Source organism: Vulpes lagopus, chromosome 16 (assembly GCF_018345385.1).
Source record: "Vulpes lagopus strain Blue_001 chromosome 16, ASM1834538v1, whole genome shotgun sequence".
Classification (NCBI taxonomy): domain Eukaryota; kingdom Metazoa; phylum Chordata; class Mammalia; order Carnivora; family Canidae; genus Vulpes; species Vulpes lagopus.
This window is the reverse complement of record NC_054839.1, coordinates 9480638-9500182: the sequence shown is the minus strand read 5'-3', so window position 1 is coordinate 9500182 and position 19545 is coordinate 9480638. Positions and strand designations below refer to the sequence as shown.

The following is a 19545-nucleotide window of genomic DNA, read 5'->3' as shown; positions in this document are numbered from 1 at the left end:
AAAAAATGGATTTGACTACGTATGTCTGAAAGGTTTCAACGTTTTGTTTTGTTTCCCTTGATTTTTACCACACTTGACTTCAAACATCCCTCTGCCAGGTTCTAAGGTACACTTTGTTATAATTATCTGATTACCAGAGACATTAATAAACCTTTTCAGCTTGGCTCATAAATCACAAAGTTCTACAAGTGGGAGATTTTCAGAGGCAAAAATCCCATTGCTTAGTCACTCTATTGTCTGCTTGAATCAGTTTTAGAATCTAACAGCACTTCATGTTCACAGGCATATAAAAGTATTGACTTTCTTTGAGATGAACATTATGTTCTAATGACCAAAAGTGATAAATATTGTATTGAGTGAAAATAAGACAAGCCCAGTATTTCAAAAGACTATAAATCTTTATGTTTTCCCAAATGAAAATACATTCCTATTTTATTATTGGAGAATGATTCAAAAGATTTAAACTACTAAAGAGACTAAGTACTATTATGTCTGGTAAAAGAACTTGGATATTATTGTACCTGGCAGGGTTTATGGCTTGGAGAATTTGATATTAAAGAAAAGCAGAGTGGGCATCAGATTCAGTTGAGAATTTCAAGGAGAGACTTTCAGGGGATGCCCAATGTAGCACCAGATTGGGAAATCCTAGGGAGGCTTCTAAGGACAGTAAGCAAGGATTGTTTACCTGAGAAAGTTGATATGTTTATTACACAGAAAGCAGTGGCTGGTATAATTCTACCATTTGAATTCTTTTTCAACAATCCAGACTGAATGACATCTTACTGCCTACTATCTGAACCACTAAGAGAGTTAAATTTAGCTAGAAATCCTCATCCTAGCTCACCCTATGATTCCCTTTCCTACTCTTACATTTTTGGCATTATTAAAGAAAATTCTATAAGAATCTGCACTGAGGCCTTTTTGAACCAAGAATTTCTCATTTCAATTGGTGGCACCACACAACCAATGGTATACTTAGTCAGTTTGCTCTAGAATTGCCTTCAGATGCCTTTTTAAAATTCATAACTAATTTTGCAGAAAAATGGCCTATCACTATCTTAAACTTTTATGAAAAAGAGGGAAAATATAAAACATATCAGAAGGACACAAGAGAAGAGCAGGCTTACTTTCTTTGGTTCCAGTTTTAAAAAAAATCCCTGTGAATAACTCTGACTTGGGTCATGCACTCATCTTTGAGGACTGGACTGAAGATTATATGATTGGCAGCTCCCACTAGAACAAAAATTTTCTTTTTCTTTTTTTTTTTTTCCATAGATGAATCTAGTCCCATATATTACAATAAACTGCATTTGCCTCTCCCCATAAACCCCGCCCTCCCCCATAGAACAAAAATTTTCAAGTCAGACAAGCAATAGGTTCTCCCCTCAAAAAAAGCACTTTATTCCTAGAAAAGACCAAAAATGGATTTGTTCCATAAATGTATGTTGCAGAATTAGAAGGATATAATGAATATACCTCTTGAATTATCTCTGAGTTTGGAACTGATTGAGAAACAAATACAGTTATTCAATGAATAGAGGTTAAATTACCTGTATTTAGGCTAAATTAGAGAGAATCACTCAGATCTATAGCCAGTATCTAGCTAGCTTATACCTGACCCCAAGCCTAGATCTTGGGATTACAAACCCAATGGAGAGTTTGGATCTTCAAAGCAGATTTGCTTACCCAATATAGCTGCCTCCCACCAACAAACCTCACAGTGAAGACAGAAACAAAAGTCTTATGTAATGATGTTATCGTTGTACGAGCAGCATATAAATATAAAGATGGATATTCACAAAGAAATATCATTCATTCATTCAGTAAACATATAATGAATATTTCCTTTGCACCAGACACTGTTCTTGGTGCTTGGCAAACATAAATAAACCAGCCAAAGACCCCTACCACTGTAGAACTTCATTCCTAGAGGTAAAACAGAAACTGATGGATATGAAATAGAGAAGGAACATACTAGAAACAATTGCTAGGAAGTAAAGAATAAAAAGTATAGTTGTAAAATTGACTTCGTTAAAAATCAAATCATGAGTTTAGGAGTTCACATTATAAAATAAATAAATCCTGGGAAAAGAAAAGTTGGAGAATTTGACATCTCTTACACCACTAGGAAAGAAATTTTCAGTAAAGGAAACCAAGGAGCATAATTAGAAAAGGGAGTGTAAGAATCTTTGTGTTGGGCATCATATCAGAGTTCAACCAGTGAAGCAGAACCAGTAGGAGATAAATATTAAGAGATTTGTTGAAGTGAATTGGCTTCTGTGCCTATGGGAACTAGCTAAGGAAGTCTGAAATCCATGGGACTGGTTGTCAGGAAGGGCACTGGCTGAAGCTCCAGTCTGCAGGCAGGATTTCTTCTCTCTCAGAGAAGCCTCAGTTCTGATTTTAGGACATTCCAATGGATCGAATCAAGCCCACCCAGATTATCTAGGACAATCATTTTTACTTAAAACCAACTGCATTGTGGACTTTACATCTACAAAATACCTTCATAGCAACACCTTAGTTAATGTTTGATCGAGTAACTGAGAAGGTAGCCTAGCCAAGTTGACATGTAAAACTGATCATCACAGGGGTGAAGATAACAAAAAAAGGGGGGCCCTACTTCATCAATCACTGAGAGAGATTGAAATAGTTCATGAATGGAACACAGAGATCCCACTCCCCAACCAAGTGAGTTGGTACATGTCATATGAGTACAGTATATGTCTACCTTGTCACACAGAAACCCACCTGTCACCTGTAACAGATGTAAGGTTATTTTGGAACACGAACCATAAAGCCCACAAACCTATCATTATCATTCACTTTACATAAACCAAGGCCGTCAGAGGCTATAGCACTTCTTCTATGTAATCTGTACCTCTACTCAATGTTCTCACGTCATATCTCACTCTTCCTGCCTTTTTCATATTCTTCCCTCTCCTGAGAAGAACTTCACTATCTCTTTCCCCACCACACTCATTATACTACCACCACATAATCTATCTTAACTCTTGCTGGACTTCTCACTGTCTAATGTGTATAATACTTTCTCATATGCATCTTATCTCCTTTACTGGACTGTACCCTCTCTGAAGACAAGCCCCAATTCTTGTTTACCAAGGGATATATGGCACATAGCAGAAACCCAAAATGAGTTTGATAAATAATGAGTAATTGAAAGAATAACAATACATGATACATTTTGAACAATGACTAAGATTTCCATACAAGAACTCAAAAGCCTCTAAATAATTAATAGTAAGTCTCCTGCCAACTCAAGAGTTACATTTAAATGATCTTTAGGTTTGCATAATGCTCTGCTGTCTCCTATAATATTAATGTTCAAATTCAATGACACAATTAATTTCTGACTTTAAGAAAAGGAAGACTATGAAGACTATGAAGTCAAAGTGTTGTAAAATTAGTTCAAAATAGCAATTCACTTAGAGACTTAGAAACAAACACAAGTATCTTTTAAAGAAAATTCAACAGCTTTTCACATTATTGATACACGAGTAGGATGTGGAATAAATAACGTAATTTCTCATTGAAGTTACCACTGCATCTATATTGAATTTATTTTTTCATTGTCCATCACACTCTCAAAATTGACATCAGTGGGCATTGTTAATGCAAAGTGCAAGTTTGACTTTATTTTTCGAGAACAAAAAATGCTTGTATATCTAGTTCTTACATTTGAATTAGAAAAAGGAGAAAAGTAGCAGACACTCATCCAAAATTGTTTCCCTGTGGGATTCTCTATGACCTGAAATGCTCACCATGCAACTCACTATTGGTCTGTGGATCTATGCACTTTTCACATATTTATGTGACTATTTTCCTGACTGTAAAGGCACTGTATACCCATTGCAGAAAATTTAGAAAACATAACAAAGGTAAGAGTCAGCTTACTTCTCATGACCAACTTTCCCTAACTTTGCCCTCAGCCTTGGTTGAGGAGCTCTTCCTGCCTACTGTTCATTCCCTTAACTAATCAAAATCTAAGCCTTCACCATAAAGTGAAACCAATCTTTCCAGAAGGCTCAAGAGACAACAGAGGTAATTAATAGTCCTACGAGCAGTGGCTTTACCTTCAATAGCCAGGGCTCCGAACCCAACTCAATGTTTCTCTACCTCTCTCCTGGAGGCTCCCCCATCAGGGAGAAAGCCACTCCATCTCACATGAGACACATTTCTAGATTTAAATCCAGCTTATATTCATTCAGGCTATACACTAAACTCAATTTATATTCAGAGGGAAATCTTGATTAAGAAAAAAAATGCAGCCAGGGCCTCTCTCCCAGGAGACCATGAGGGGTCCCTTTTCTCCTCAACCAGAGCTGGTGACCAAAATCAGCCCTTGAGGATCATTGTTGGGGCTGCCATGAGCTGGCAGCCTTGTTTTCCTGCCTCAGACACCTGTAGTTGCTGGGAGCCCCTACGTGGTGTCTATACCAGGCTTGCCGACTCCACAGCCTACTCTGACTGATGTTGTACCACTGGCATGGGACCTCTAGCTCTCCTTGGATAGTGCCAGGCTCTCATGAGCTAATCCTGGCCTGGCCCGAGTCACCTCAAAAGTAGCTTGGGCTCTGCCTGCCCACACCTAACAAGTCGACTCACTTAAACAGAGTCCCCCTACAGGATTTTGAGGCACGAGATGGTGAGGAAGAGCCAGGAGTGTGTGCTGGGGAAGAAGGAACACCACAAGCATCAGGGCAAGGAGGTCAGAGCTGACTCTCGATAGTACACAGACGGCAATGCAAGCCCCCCTTCTAGGTTAGCTGTGTCTAATCAGGCCCTTGGGCTCCGCACAGTTGCCAGTAGGAAGTATTCTCTGTTGAAGCTCCTACTTCCATCAGCTGATAAAATATCATTTTAGAAAAGTTTTCAAGTTTTAAGTTTTTCTTCCCTAACAAAAGTTCTGAAAGCATCTTATTTTGTTCTAAAATCAATAAACCACTTTTTGTGCAACAATGAAAAAAAAAAGAAAATAAACCCAGAAAGTTCCAAAAAGTGGACAATCAGTGGCAAGCATAAGACTCTGGCCACTCAGAAGGGCAGTCCATCTGAGTTGGGCTCATGCAGAAAAGAAGGTGGCACAGACGGAGAAGTCTCCCTGGAGGGGGGTGTTGGGAAATTCTAAAACCACATTGCTGGGGGAGGGAGGGAAGGAAGGTGCATGATGGACAGGTAGACACTCTGTTATTTTGCCTGACTGGGAATGGCCCGAATTGCTCTCATGCCTATATCTGACATCCCTATATTTTAGAACACAAAAATGGAAACCTTAAAAAAAATGCACCTGGGCAGATGGCCATTTATAACTTCTCTCTTGGGAGAGTCTCTTACTCACTGGGTCAGCAACCTGAGTCAGCTCTGAAGAAAATGTGGCCATCTGAAGTGAACACCAGATTGAGAATAATTGCTCCCCTGGGACCTCGTAGATTTGCAAAGTGACTAGAAGTCTCTGTACCTTTAACTTGAGGAAACAAGAGTAGCTGGCAGAAAACTGAAAATACTAAAATTTCCCATTAGAACAGTGATAATGATTGGCTGCATTAAATGTTTTTTTTTTAAATTTTGAAACAATCTCAAACTTAAGGAGAGATTGTAAGTACATTTTCCCCCCTGAAGTATTTAAGTGTGGGTTGCTTACATGATATCATAGCTGTATCCTTTAGAGTATATTTCCTATATATAAGGACATTCTCTTACATATCCACAATTCAATCAGGAAATTAACATTGATACATCCCTGCTTTATTTTTTTAGAACAGTTTTAGTAGAGTAGAAGGTTTAGAGTTCCAATATAGCCCCATTCTCACACATACACACACACACAGCTTCTCCTATTATCAATATCCTGCACCTGGGTAGCACATCTCTTATGATCCATAAGTCTGCACAAACACCACTATCACCCTAAGCCCGTAGTTTACATTAGAGTTCACTTTTGGTGTTGTACATTCTATAGGTTTTGACAAATGTGTGATGATACATACTCACCATTACAGTGTTGTACAGAATAGTTTCATTGCCTTAAAAATCTTCTGTGCTCCCCCTATTCATCCCTCCCCCAACCCCTGGAAACCACTGATCTTTTTACTGTTTCCATAGTTTTGCCTTTTCTGGAATTGTCATATAGTTGGAATCATATGGTATGGAGCCTTCCCGGAATAGCTTCTTTCACTTAGCAATACTTATTTATGTTTCCTCCATGTGTTTTCATGACTTGATAGCTCATTTATTTTCAGCACTAAATAATATTCCACCGTCTGGTTGTTCCACAGTTCACTTATCCATTCACCTACTAATGGATCTCAATTGCTTCCAAGTTTGAGCAATTATGAATTAAACTACTGTAAACATCTGTGTGCAGGGTTTTGTGTAAATACAATTTTTCAACTACTTTGGGTTTTCAACTCTAAGCAGTACAATTGCTGGGTCACGTTGCAAGAGAGTGTATAGCTTTGTAAGAAACTGCCAAACTATCTTCCAAAATGGCTACACCATTTTGTACCCTCATTAGCAATGAATAAGAGTTTCTACTGCTCCACATTCTCATCAGCATTTGGTGTTATCACTGCTCTGGATTTTTGGCCATTCTAATAGATGTAAGGTGGTATCTCATTTTAATTGACATTTCCCTGAAGACGGATTATGTAAAGCATCTTTTCATTTGCTTATTTTCCATCTCCATAGATCTTCTTTGGTGGGGCATCTATTAAGGTCTTTGGCTCAATTCTTACTTTGGTTGTTTGTTTTCTAATTGTTAAGTTTTAAGAGTTCTTTGTATATTTTGGATAATCATCATTTATCAGATACATATTCTGCCAAATATTTTCTCCTAGTCTGTGGCTTACCTTTTCATTTTCTGGAGAGACATGAATTTTCATTGACATTTGAGCTTGTGTCTTTGAAATTTTGTCTTGTATTTTTCTATAATGGACCATTTTTTCCAATTTAGAGTGTATCATTTAACATCTGAAATGTGAACAATATAGAACACATATGTAAGTTACGAAGCAAAGCATTAAAATGAATCACTCTAAACTCATAACTTAAGATCTAGAATGTTGCCAAGGAGCTTATATATTCAATACACCATCCTTCCCTATGTTATTTCCCTGGATCCTCCTCTGTCTACTCCCCACTCAAAGGCAACCATTTCCCTGGATTGTGGATTTATTTCTGCTTTAAAAATAATGTAATCTGAGATGGCTGGGTGGCTTAGTGCTTGAGCGTCTGCCTTTGGCTCAGGTCATGTCTTGGGGTCCTGGGATCAAGTCCTGCATCAGGCTCCCTGCAGAGAGCCTGCTTCTCCCTCTGACTATGTCTCTGCCTCTCTATGTCTCTCCTGAATAAATTAAAAAAATATTTTTTAAATAATGTAATCAAGGAGGCAGGGCAAGATGGCAGAGGAGTAGGGTTCTCAACTCACCTGGCCCCACCAACTTACCTAGATAACTTTCAAACCACCCTGAACACCTATGAATTCGACCTAAGATTTAAAGAGAGAACAGCTGGAATGTTATAGACAGAAGGGTTTTTGCTTCTAACAAGGATCATATAGGGTGGGGATCCCTGAGTGGCTCATTGGTTTGGAGCCTGCCTTTGGCCCAGGGCACGATCCTGGAGTCCCAGGAGAGTCCTGCATAGGGCTCCCAGCATGGAGCCTGCTTCTCTCTCTGCCTGTGTCTCTGCCCGCCCCCTCTCTCTGTGCCTATCATAAATAAATAAATAAATATTTAAAAAAAAAAAAAAAGAATCATCTAGGGTGAAATTTCCCTAGGTCATGGTTGATATTCTGGACTCAGCCCACACATACAGCCACTCTAAACTGAGCAAAATGACTAGAGGGAAGAACTCACCACAAAAGAAAGAATCAGAAACAGTAGTCTCTGCCACAGAGTTATAGAATTTGGATTACAACTCAATGTCAGAAAGCCAATTCAGAAGCACAATTTAAAAACTACTCTGGAAAAAAGCATAAAGGATTCAAGAGACTTCACAACTGCAGAACTTAGATCTAATCAGGCCAAAATTAAAAAACCAATTAAATAAGATGCAATCCAAACTGGGGGTCCTAACAACAAGGGTTAATTAGATGGAAGAAAGAGTGAACGACATAGGAGACAAGTTGATGGCAAGGAAGGAAGCAGAAGATAAAAGAGAAAAACTATTAAAAGACCGTGAGGAAAGGTTAAGGGAAATAAACAATAGCCTCAGAAGAAAAAATCTACGTATAATTGGGGTGCCAGAGAGTGCCAAGAGGGACAGAGGGGCAGAAAGCATATTTGAACAAATCATAGATGAGAACTTCCCTAATTTGGGGAAGGAAACAGGCATTCAGATCCAGGAGATAGAGAGGTCCCCCCCAAATCAATAAAAACCATTAAAACCTCAATATTTAATAGTGAAACTTGCAAATTCCAAAGATAAAGAGAAAATCCTTAAATCAGTGAGAGACAAGAGATCCCTAAATTATATGGGGAGAAACATTAAATTAACAGCAGACCTCTCCACAGAGACCTGGCAGGCCAGAAAGGGCTGGCAGGATGTATTCAGGCTACTAAATGAGAAGAACATGCAGCCAAGGATACTATATCCAGCAAGGCTCTCATTCAGAATAGAAGGAGAGATAAAGAGCTTCCAGGATAGGCAGAAACTGAAAGAATATGTGACCACCAAACCAGCTCTGCAAGAAATATTAAGGGGGACCCTGTAAAAGAAAGAGGGAGCCCAAAGAAACAATCCACAAAAACAGACTGAATAGGTATTACAATGACACTAAATTCATATCTTTCAATAGTGACTCTGAACGTGAATGGGCTAAATGATCCCATCAAAGGACACAGGGGTCAGACTGGATAAAAAAGCAAGACCCATTTATATGCTGTCTACAAGAGATTCATTTTAGATGTAAGGACACCTCTAGCCTGAAAATGAAAGGTCGGGGAACTATTTACCATTCAAATGGTCCTCAAAAGAAAGCTGGGGTAGTAATCCTCATATCAGATACATTAAAGTTTATCCCAAAGACTGTAGTAAGAGATGAAGAGGGACACTATATCATACTTAAAGGCTCTATCCAAGTAGAAGACTTAACAATCATGAATATTTATGCCCCTAATGTGGGAGCTACCAAGTATATCAATCAATTAACAACCAAAGTAAAGACATACTCAGATAATAATACACTAATACAAGGAGACTTCAACACGGCACTTTCTGCAAATGACAGATCTTCTGAGCACAACATCACCAAAGAAACAAGAGCCTTAAATATACACTGAAACAAATAGATTTCACAAATATATACAGAATTTTGCATTCGAATGCAACTGAATACACATTCTTCTCAAGTGCACATGGAACTTTCTCCAGAATAGACCACATACTGGGTCACAAAACAGGTCTCAACCAATACCAAAAGATTGGGATTGTCCCCTGAATATTTTCAGACCGCAATGCTTTGAAACTAGAACTCAATCACAAGAAGAAATTTGGAAGAAACTGAAATACGTGGAAGTTAAAGAACATCCTACCAAAAGATGAATGGATCAACCAGGAAATTAGAGAGGAATTAAAGAGATTCATGGAAACTAATGAAAATAAAGATACAACCATTCAAAATCTTTGGGATACAGCAAAAACAGTCCTAAGAGAGAAATACATCGCAATACAAGCCTCCCTCAAAAAATTGGAAAAAAAACTCAATTACACAAGCTAACTTCGCACCTAAAGGAACTGGAGAAAGAACAGAAAATAAAACCTCCACCACACAGAAGAAGATAGGTAATAAAGATTTGAGCAGAACTCTATGAAATGGAGACTAGAAGAACTGTAGGACAGATCAACAAAACCAGGAATTGGTTCTTTGAAAGAATTAATAAGATAGATAAACCCCTAGCCAGCCTTATTAAAAAGAAAAAAAGTCTCAAATTAATAAAATCATGAAGGAAAGAGGAGAGATCACAACCAATACCAAGGAAATACAAACGATTTTTAAAACATATTATGAGCAGCTTTATGCCAATAAATTAGGCAATCTAGAAGAAATGGATGCATTTCTGGAAAACCACAACTTACCAAAACTGGAACAGGAAGAAATAGAAAACCTGAACAGGCCAATAACCAGGGAGGAAATTGAAGCAGTCATCAAAAACCTCCCAAGACACAAAAGTCCAGGTCCAGATGGCTTCCCAGGGGAATTCTATCAAACATTTAAAGAAACAATACCTATTCTACTAAAGCTGTTCCAAAAGATAGAACGGGACGGAGTACTTCCAAATTCATCTTATGATGCCAGAATCACCTTAATTCCAAACCAGACAAAGACCCTACCAAAAAGGAGAACTATAGGCCAATATCCCTGATGCAAATGGATGCAAAAATTCTCAACAAGATACTAGCCAGTAGGATCTAACAGTACATTAAAATTATTCACCATGACCAAATGGGATTTGTCCCTGGGATGCAAGGTTGGTTCAACACTCATAAAACAATCAACATGATAGATCATATCAACAAGAGAAAAAACAAGAACCATATGATCCTCTCAATAGATGCAGAGAAAGTATTTGACAAAATACAGCATCCATTCCTGATCAAAACTCTTCAGAGTGTAGGGATAGAGGGAACATTCCTCAGTATCTTAAAAGCCATCTACGAAAAGCCCACAGCAAATATGATTCTCAGTGGGGAAAAGCTGAGAGCCTTTCCCCTAAGATCAGGAACATGACAGGGATGTCCACTCTCACCACTGCTATTCAACATAGTACTAGAAGTCCTAGCCTCAGCGATAAGGCAACAAAAAGAAATAAAAGGCATTCAAATTGGCAAAGAAGAAGTCAAACTCTCCCTCTTCACAGATGACATGATACTATACATAGAAAACCCAAAAGACTCCACCCCAAGATTGCTAGAACTCATACAGCAATTCAGCAGTGTTGCAGGATACAAAGCCAATGCCCAGAAATCAGTGGCATTTCTATACACTAACAATGAGACTGAAGAAAGACAAATTAAGGAATCAACCCCATTTATGATTGCACCCAAAAGCATAAGATACCTAGGAATAAACCTAACCAAAGAGATATATACCCTAAAAACCAAAGGATCTATACCCTAAAAACTTTAGAACAGTTCTGCAAGAAATTGAGGAAGACACAAAGAGATAGACAATATTCCATGTTCATGGATTGGAAGAATTAATATTGTGAAAAGGTCAATGCTACCCAGGGCAATTTACGTGTTCAATGCAATCCCTATCAAAATACCATGGAATTTCTTCAGAGAGTTGGAACAAATCATATTAAGATTTTTGTGGAATCAGAAAAGACCCCGAATAGCCAGGGGAATATTGAAAAAGAACATCAATGCCAGGGGCATCACAATGCCGGATTTCAAGTTGTACTACACATCTGTGATCATCAAGATAGTATGGTACTGGCACAAAAACAGACACATAGATCGATGGAACAGAATAGAGAACCCAGAAGTGGACCCTCAACTCTATGGTCAACTAATACTCGACAAAGCAGGTAAGACTATCCACTGGAAAAAAGGAGAGTCTCTTCAATAAATGGTGCCGGGAAAATTGGACATCCACATGCAGAAGAATGAAACTGGACCACTCTCTTTCACCATACACAAAGATAAACTCAAAATGGATGAGAGATCTAAATGTGAGACAAGAGTCCATCAAAATCATAGAAGAGAACACAGGCAATACCCTTTTTGAACTTGGCCACAGCAACTTCTTGAAAGATACATCTATGAAGGCAAGGGAAACAAAAGCAAAAATGAACTACTGGGACTTGATCAAGATAGAAAGCTTCTGCACGGCAAAAGAAAGAGTCAACAAAGCTAAAAGACAACCTACAGAATGGGAGAAGATATTTGCAAATGACATATCAGATAAAGGGCTAGTATCCAAGACCATTAAAGAACTTCTTAAACTCAACACCCAAGAAACAAAAAATCCAATCATGAAATGGGCAGAAGACATGAACAGAGATTTCACCAAAGAAGACATACACATGGCCAACAAGCACATAAGGAAATGCTCCGCATCACTTGTCATTAGGGAAACACAAATCAAAACCACAATGAGATACCACCTCACACCAGTGAGAATGGTGAAAATTAACAAGACAGAAAACAACACATGTTGGGAGGATGTGGAGAAAGGGGAACCCTCTTGCACTGTTGGTGGGAATGTGAACTGGTACAGCCACTCTGTGGTTGTGTGGGCTGTGTGGAGGTTCCTCAAAGAGTTAAAAATAGAACTACCCCAAGACCCAGCAATTGCACTGATGGGGATTTACCCCAAAGATACGGATGCAGTGAAATACTGAGACACCTGCACCCCAATGTTTAGAGCAGCAATGTCCACAATAGCCAAACTGTGGAAGGAGCCTCGGTGTCCATCAAAAGATGAATGGAAGCTGTGGTCTATGTATACAATGGAATATTACTCAGCCATCAGAAAGGATAAATACCCACCATTTTTGCTCAATGTGGATGGAACTTGAGGGCATTATGCTGAGTGAAGTAAATCAGTCAGGAAGGACAAACATTATATAGTCTCACTCATACGGGGAATATAAAAAATAGTGAAAGGGATTATAGGGGAAAGTCTCACTCATATGGGGAATATAAAAAATAGTGAAAGGGATTATAGGGGAAAGTCTCACTCATATGGGGAATATAAAAAATAGTGAAAGGGATTATAGGGGAAAGGAGAGAAAATGAGTGGGAAATACCAGTGAGGGTGACAGAACATGAGAGACTCCTAACTCTGGAAAATGAACAAGGGGTAGTGGAAAGGGAGGTGGGTGGGGGGATGGGGTGACTGGGTGACAGGCACTGAGGGGGCTCATCACCTGACGGGATGAGCACTGGGTGTTAACACTATATGTTGGCAAACTGAACTCCAATAAAAAATATACAAAATAATAATAATAATAGTAATAATAATATATAGTGAATATAATTTTTTATTTTGTTTGCCTTAAAGATTTATAGAAATGGTGACATATTAAAATTGTCTATGCAGCTTACTTTTTTCACCCAATATAATTTTTTTAAGATTTGTTGAAGTTTTTCAGTGTAGCTATATTTCATTCATTTTCTCTGCTATGTGCTATTTCACTCCATAAAATATATAACATTGCATCTTTTTCTTTATCAGTAACCATTTATATTGACTTTATTTTCCAATAATACAAAAAGTGTCCTAAAGGGAATCTATATGCTCCTGACATAGGAGCAAAAAGTTCTCTAAGTGAATTCTAACAATGGAATTGTTGCCACATAGCCAAGTTGATTGTAACAGTTTACATTTCTTTATAACAGTCTGTAAAAATCATCCATGACTCCATGCCCTCACTAATTAATGCTAACAGGCTTCTTTGCTTCTTCTAATCTAATGATATAAAAGTGGCATCTCATTGTTGTCTTAACTGACATTTTCTAATTACTCTAAGATTGAGTAACATTTCCTAAGTTCATTGAACATTTGTTTTTCCTGTTCTGTATAAGCCTCTTCTATAAGTTGCTTTTTTTCTACTGATATGACATTCACTATTTGGCTTATAGTTCTTATTTACTCTGATTATAACGTTTTGTGGATTTTATATATTATAAGTATTTTCTACCAGTTTAAGCTTTTATTTTCATTTTCTTTACAGCGTCTTGGTGAACCAAAGTTCTTGATTTTAATTTCACTAAATTTATCAATCTTTTCTGCTACATTAGTACCTTTTGTAACATGCTTAAGAAATTTTTTCTTACCCCTATGTCATAAAATATTTTCTTATATTTTCTCCTAAAGGTTTTCATGTTTAAGTAATTAGTTTCATGAAAGGTATAAAGTAGTAATTTAATATCAGTTTTTATTTAGATAACTAAGTGTCCAATGCAATTTAATCGTCAATTTCTCCCAGGAAAATCCATTATTATAAAGATATTTTCATGTGTACATAACTTTTTTCCAATAGATACTTTGACTATGTCTAACCATAAGAATACAATATTGATTTCCACAGCTTATAGAAGTCCTAAAGTTTTGTAGTGTAAGTACCTCCACCTTATTTCTTCTTGGAGATATTTTAAGTATTCTTGGGCTTCTAAATTTTAGAATCAGCTTATCAACTTCCCTCACAAGTGTATTGGAATTTTGTGGATTTCTACCTTTAATATTATCTTGATATTACCTTTCAATCCATATGTATTATCTATTTATTTAGATCTTTTCTAGCTGTCTGCTAATACAGTTTAATAATTTTGTCCATATATATCATGGACATATTTTGCTTGAGTTATGCCAATGTACCTTCCATTTTTGTTGCTTTAAAAATGGTATTTAGGGCAGCCTGGGTGGCTCAGTGGTTTACCGCCGTCTTCAGCCCAAGGCGCAATCCTGGAGACCCTGGATCAAGTCCCACTTCAGGCTCCCTGCATGGAGCCTGCTTCTCCCTCTGCCTGTGTCTCTGCCTCACTCTCTCTCTGTCTTTCATGAATAAATAAAATCTTTAAAAGAAAAATGGTATTTAGTTTTTATTTTTTTTAACTAAACTTTTCATTTTGAGATCATTGTAGATTTGCACATAACTGTAAGAAATAACACAGAAAAACACTGTATATGCTTCACCTCCTTTCCCCCGGTGGTAATATCTTCATAACCACTGTACAATATCACAACTAGGGAATTGATCTTAAGGAATTTCATACATCTTATCCAAATTCCACCACTTTTATATGCATATGTATGTGTGCTTAGTTCCATGCAGTTTTATCACACATAGATTCACCCATGTAGCCACACTATCTTCAAGACAGACAAAAATTGTGATTGTGTCACCATAATAATCTCTCATGCTATAAGTTTATAGCCACATCAGCATCCCTTCCTCCCAACTGTTCAACCTCTCTGGAACCCCTAGCAACCACTAATGAGTTCTCACTGTATAAAATGTTGTCATGTCAAAAACGTTATCTTAATACAATCATACAGCACATAAACTTTTGGGATTGTTTTTTGACTCAGCTAAATTTCTTTGAGATTCACCCTACTGTTGCAGGTATCAATCATTGCTTCTTTTCTATTGCTGAGTAGCCCAAGATGTAGACACAGTCATGTTTAATCATTCACTCACTGAGGGACACTTGGGTTGTTTCCAGGCTGGGGCTTTTAGGGATAAAACTGTTATAAACATTCATGTATGTATTTATGAGTAAACAGAAGTTTTCATTTCTCTGGAGTAGATGCCCAAGAGCACCATTATTGGATTGTATTTGTAAGTACGTGTTTAGTTTCACAAAATAGCTAACTTTTCCATAGTATGTTGTACCATTTTACATTTGTGAAATCACCCCATCTTGGTCATGTGCTATCATCATATATTTATATAACTGGTCACTTTGGATAACTTCTTAGTGATTCCTTTTTTCAGATTTACCCTTCATTTTATTAAACATTTTATAAACTAGTTCTCATATTCTGTATCTGACAATGCCAATATCTGAAATGTTGAAGCCCTAGCTCAATTTTTTTTGGTTGTTTCTGCTGAGTTTCACTCATGGTGATTTATTTTCTTGGGTGTTTAATGGTTTGTTGTTGTTGTTGTTGTTTTCACAAGCTCATATTCCATTGATTTTAATCTGCAGGGAAACTGAAGGCCATAACAGGATTATTACTTCCAGGATGAACTTGTATTTGTTTCTGCTTTGAGTCAAGGGTACTACTGCCTGGGACCCTTTATGCTCCTTTCCAGTGTCCCCAGTTTAATTTGGACTTAAATTCAATTTCCTCAAATTGCAGTTATTTCACATCACTAGTTTTCATGGTTTCTCCTAATTAAAAGTGGCTATTTATAGGATAAAGTAAGCAGGAGGAGAGTGGAGCAAAAATCCTGAGTGGTTTCTGTGGCACTGACAAAAGAGGGAGACCCAGCTGGGGGCCCCCAGATGCTCACTGAGTCCTTCGTAGGAAGAGACAGGATGATGTAGAGAGTAGAGTACAGAGCGGGTTCTTTAGGACTTAGCATGAGAGTGAACTTTCCAAGAGGTAAACTAGTATCTTCTTTCACACTTACCTGAGGCCACAGCTGGATAAAAGCCCTATCTGGCAGCTTTCAGACATTTGAAAGCCTCTTTCTAATCTTATTAACAGCATTTAAATAACGAGATCTTATTTTGCTAGAATCCCAATCAGTCTAAACTGAATCATATCTGTTAAACAGCAACTTGGCTGCCCTAAGCAATGAAGGCTGTGATACTCCCCAAGACCAATGGGAACAAGAACATGCTCCATTTTGGGGATTCGTAGCCCAGTTTTCCCACACTACTTATCCTGATCTGTGGAATACTTCCATGAACCTATAGTTGGTGAAACCTGAAGACTGTATCAGGTGGCCTTGACCCAGGTTTATAACAATCCATCTTGTTACAGAAGGATGCTGAAGCACAGTAAAGAATGTCAATGCCTGGTTATTTATCCCTTAGGCAGCAGCATGGGGCAGTTTGTTACTTCTTAGATTCTATTGGTGTTTAAATGTTTCTATTCTGAATACTCTTTTAAAGATTTTATTCACCCATTCATGAGAGAAACACAGAGAGAGGCAGAGTCATAGGAAAAGGAAGAAGCAGGTTCCCCAACATAAGCCTGATATGGAACTCGATCCCAGGACCCCAGGACCATGACCCCTGCCAAAGGCAGACACTCAAAAACTGAGCCACCCAGATGCCCCCTAAATACTTATTTTTTAAGAGAAGTTTTTTGGTTTTGTTTTGTTTTGTTATTTTTTATTTTTTGAGAGAGAGACAGCAGGGGAGAGAGAGAATCTTAAGCAGGCTCCATATGAAGCCCCATTCAGGACTCAATCTGAAGACCCTGAGATCATGACCTGAGCCGAAATCAAGATGTTTAACTGAGCCACACAGGCACCCCTGAATACTTTCAAACATAAGTAAAAGTAGAGATAACAGCACAATAAACTCCCATACACTCACCACTCAGAGTTAAAAAATTTTTTTTAATTTTTTTAAATTTTTATTTATTCATGATAGTCACAGAGAGAGAGAGAGGCAGAGAGAGAAGCAGAGGGAGAAGCAGGCTCCATGCACCGGGAGCCCGACGTGGGACTCGATCCCGGATCTCCAGGATCGCGCCCTGGGCCAAAGGCAGGCGCTAAACCGCTGCGCGACCCAGGGATCCCCAGAGTTAAAAATTTATCGACACTTTTGTCATACTTAGTTTTACCCCTTTAGAGATTTTCTGGTTTTGTTGTGTTTTTTTATGGGATGTTGTGTTTCAGCTAAAGAATTTAAAATAAAATCACATATGTGATATCACTTTATCACTAGATATTTCAATATTCATTATTAATAATATGGGCCTTATCTCACATAAGCACAATACCATTATCCTACCTAAAGAAAATGAAGACAATGCAGGCTGCATAGCGAGGATTTTTCATTGTTGCTTTTTTTTATCAATTCTCTGCTGAGGATCACTTGGGCTCTTTCCACTCTTTTGCCTTTATAAATAACTATCAGACCTTTCAAAACTAAGCAATTCCCAAAAAAATATAGAAGTTTAATTTTGGTTTAGGGCTTCCCCTTCCAATCCATGCTTGTTTTACACGTTCAAGTTCCCCTGTCTGTAACCTGCTCTGCATTTTGGCAGGAAGAGTAAAGAAGATATGTTTATTGAGGCTGTTTCTTGAAATGTGCTATGAGTTTGGGTTTCATTAGGTGAAGATAATTGATGTCAATGGCAGAGAGCCATGTGTAATTTACAAATAGAAAGCAGACCCAGCCTCTGGTCACCCTAAAAGAAAATGTCATTTGGATTACCTCCTGTTGATTTTTAAAAAGAACAAATCTTGGAATTTTCTCAGTTTTCTTATAATCTGACATTTATTGGTCTCCACTTCTGTGAATTCTTTTTAATCAAACGAAGCTTTTGAATATCTGAGTCAGTGTTAGGTCAAGTGGCAGATTTTTATATTCACCATTTGTTCAGGGAAATGGAACTTCTAAAAGACAGTCAATAAATCACTCTGTCACTTGAAAAGTAAGCTAGAAAAAAGATAATGGGAGTGGGTAAGAAAAATTATAAAATGCCAAATATATTCACTGCAATCCATTCATAAAACTGAAGGGAACTGATTTCAATCTTTGAAGCATAATTCCAATATAACCTTGCTTTTCTCTCAGTCAAGGCGCTCAGAGACCCAACCTCAGCTTGTATGTCCCTAAATATAGAAAATCAGTTTAATTTAGGAATAAGGGTCTATAAAATGTTAGTAGCATTTTTTTAAGCTGCTGCAGTATCAGCTTCCACATGTACAATTCTAATATAAAAGATGAATAATGAAGAACACTGCTCTACCATTTACCCAGGGCAGGGTGTCCTTCCTCTCCCTGCCTAGCTCCAATATTCTCCAGTAGAGCACCAGTAGCTCCTGCAAAAGCACAGGCCCCAGAGTCAGGCAGAGCAGTGTTCCAGTCCTTGCTTTGACACTTACCGGCTGCATAATTTGGGGTAATTTATTTCACTTCTGAATCTTACTTGTGCCACTCTTAAAATATGGACTATAATACCTTCTAAGGTTGGGGAGAGAATGATATTGAGTGTTTCTCAAATGCTCCTGCACATTAGCATCACCAGGGAAGCCTTCAAAGGTCCAGAGGCTCAAGCCTCACTCTAGACCTATTAAATCACAACCTCTGGGAGAGGACATAGATATCACTATTTTTTTAAGTTTCTCAGGTGATTCAAATATGCAGCCAAGTTTAAGAACCCTATTGCTCTAGTGTACATAAATACCTAGTCTATTTCCTGTCCCTCAGCAGACTTTCAGCCAGCAGAGGCTGTAATCATTATGTCCTGTTAAATTTCATAATGCCTTCTTATTTGCCCTTTCTTTCCATTTTCTGATCTGGAGTGTCTCCAGACTGTTCAAATGAGTAAAATTTGACACGAGAGCCTCCTTGCCTTCATCGTCATCCTGTTTTTTTTCTTTCTAGACTCTCCTTTTCTTTCTTATCCCCCTATCTATTAAGGGTAATAAAATAGCAATTTAACCCCCCTAAAATCAGAGGTGTCAGGAGAAGGTAGAGAGTCAGTGTCTCCAAGCAGAAGTCCATACTGCAGGGACTCAGAGTGAGACATACTGGAGACCAAGGGGTCCTCCAGCTATATCTCAAGAATAAGTTCTCTCAACACTTACTGTCCTAGGGTAACAGAAGGGTTACCATTTATGATTCATTCTTTCCAACTCTATTCAGTGACACAATATGGCTGTTTTGATTACTTTTTCATACAATTACATGTTTTTATTCCAATTCTTTTTTGTCTGCTTAAGTAAAAATTGTGCTGGTTAATTTCAGATCACCATTATCATGGAAGCTATGGCACATGGCACAACAAATACTGCAAGCATCTGATTTGAGGAGCATCCATTGTCAAGGTTGCCAGACTGTGCTTTGTTTGCTTTTGGCTGAAATGAAAATATAAGTTAATTA

At 37.9% G+C, this 19545-nt stretch overlaps 1 non-coding gene across 1 annotated transcript; it reads left to right on the top strand.

Moving 5' to 3' along the window:
- The first annotated feature begins 4293 nt into the window (after positions 1 to 4293).
- On the top strand, positions 4294 to 4424 carry LOC121477232. The gene has a single exon (XR_005984156.1).
- The last annotated feature ends 15121 nt before the right edge of the window (positions 4425 to 19545 follow it).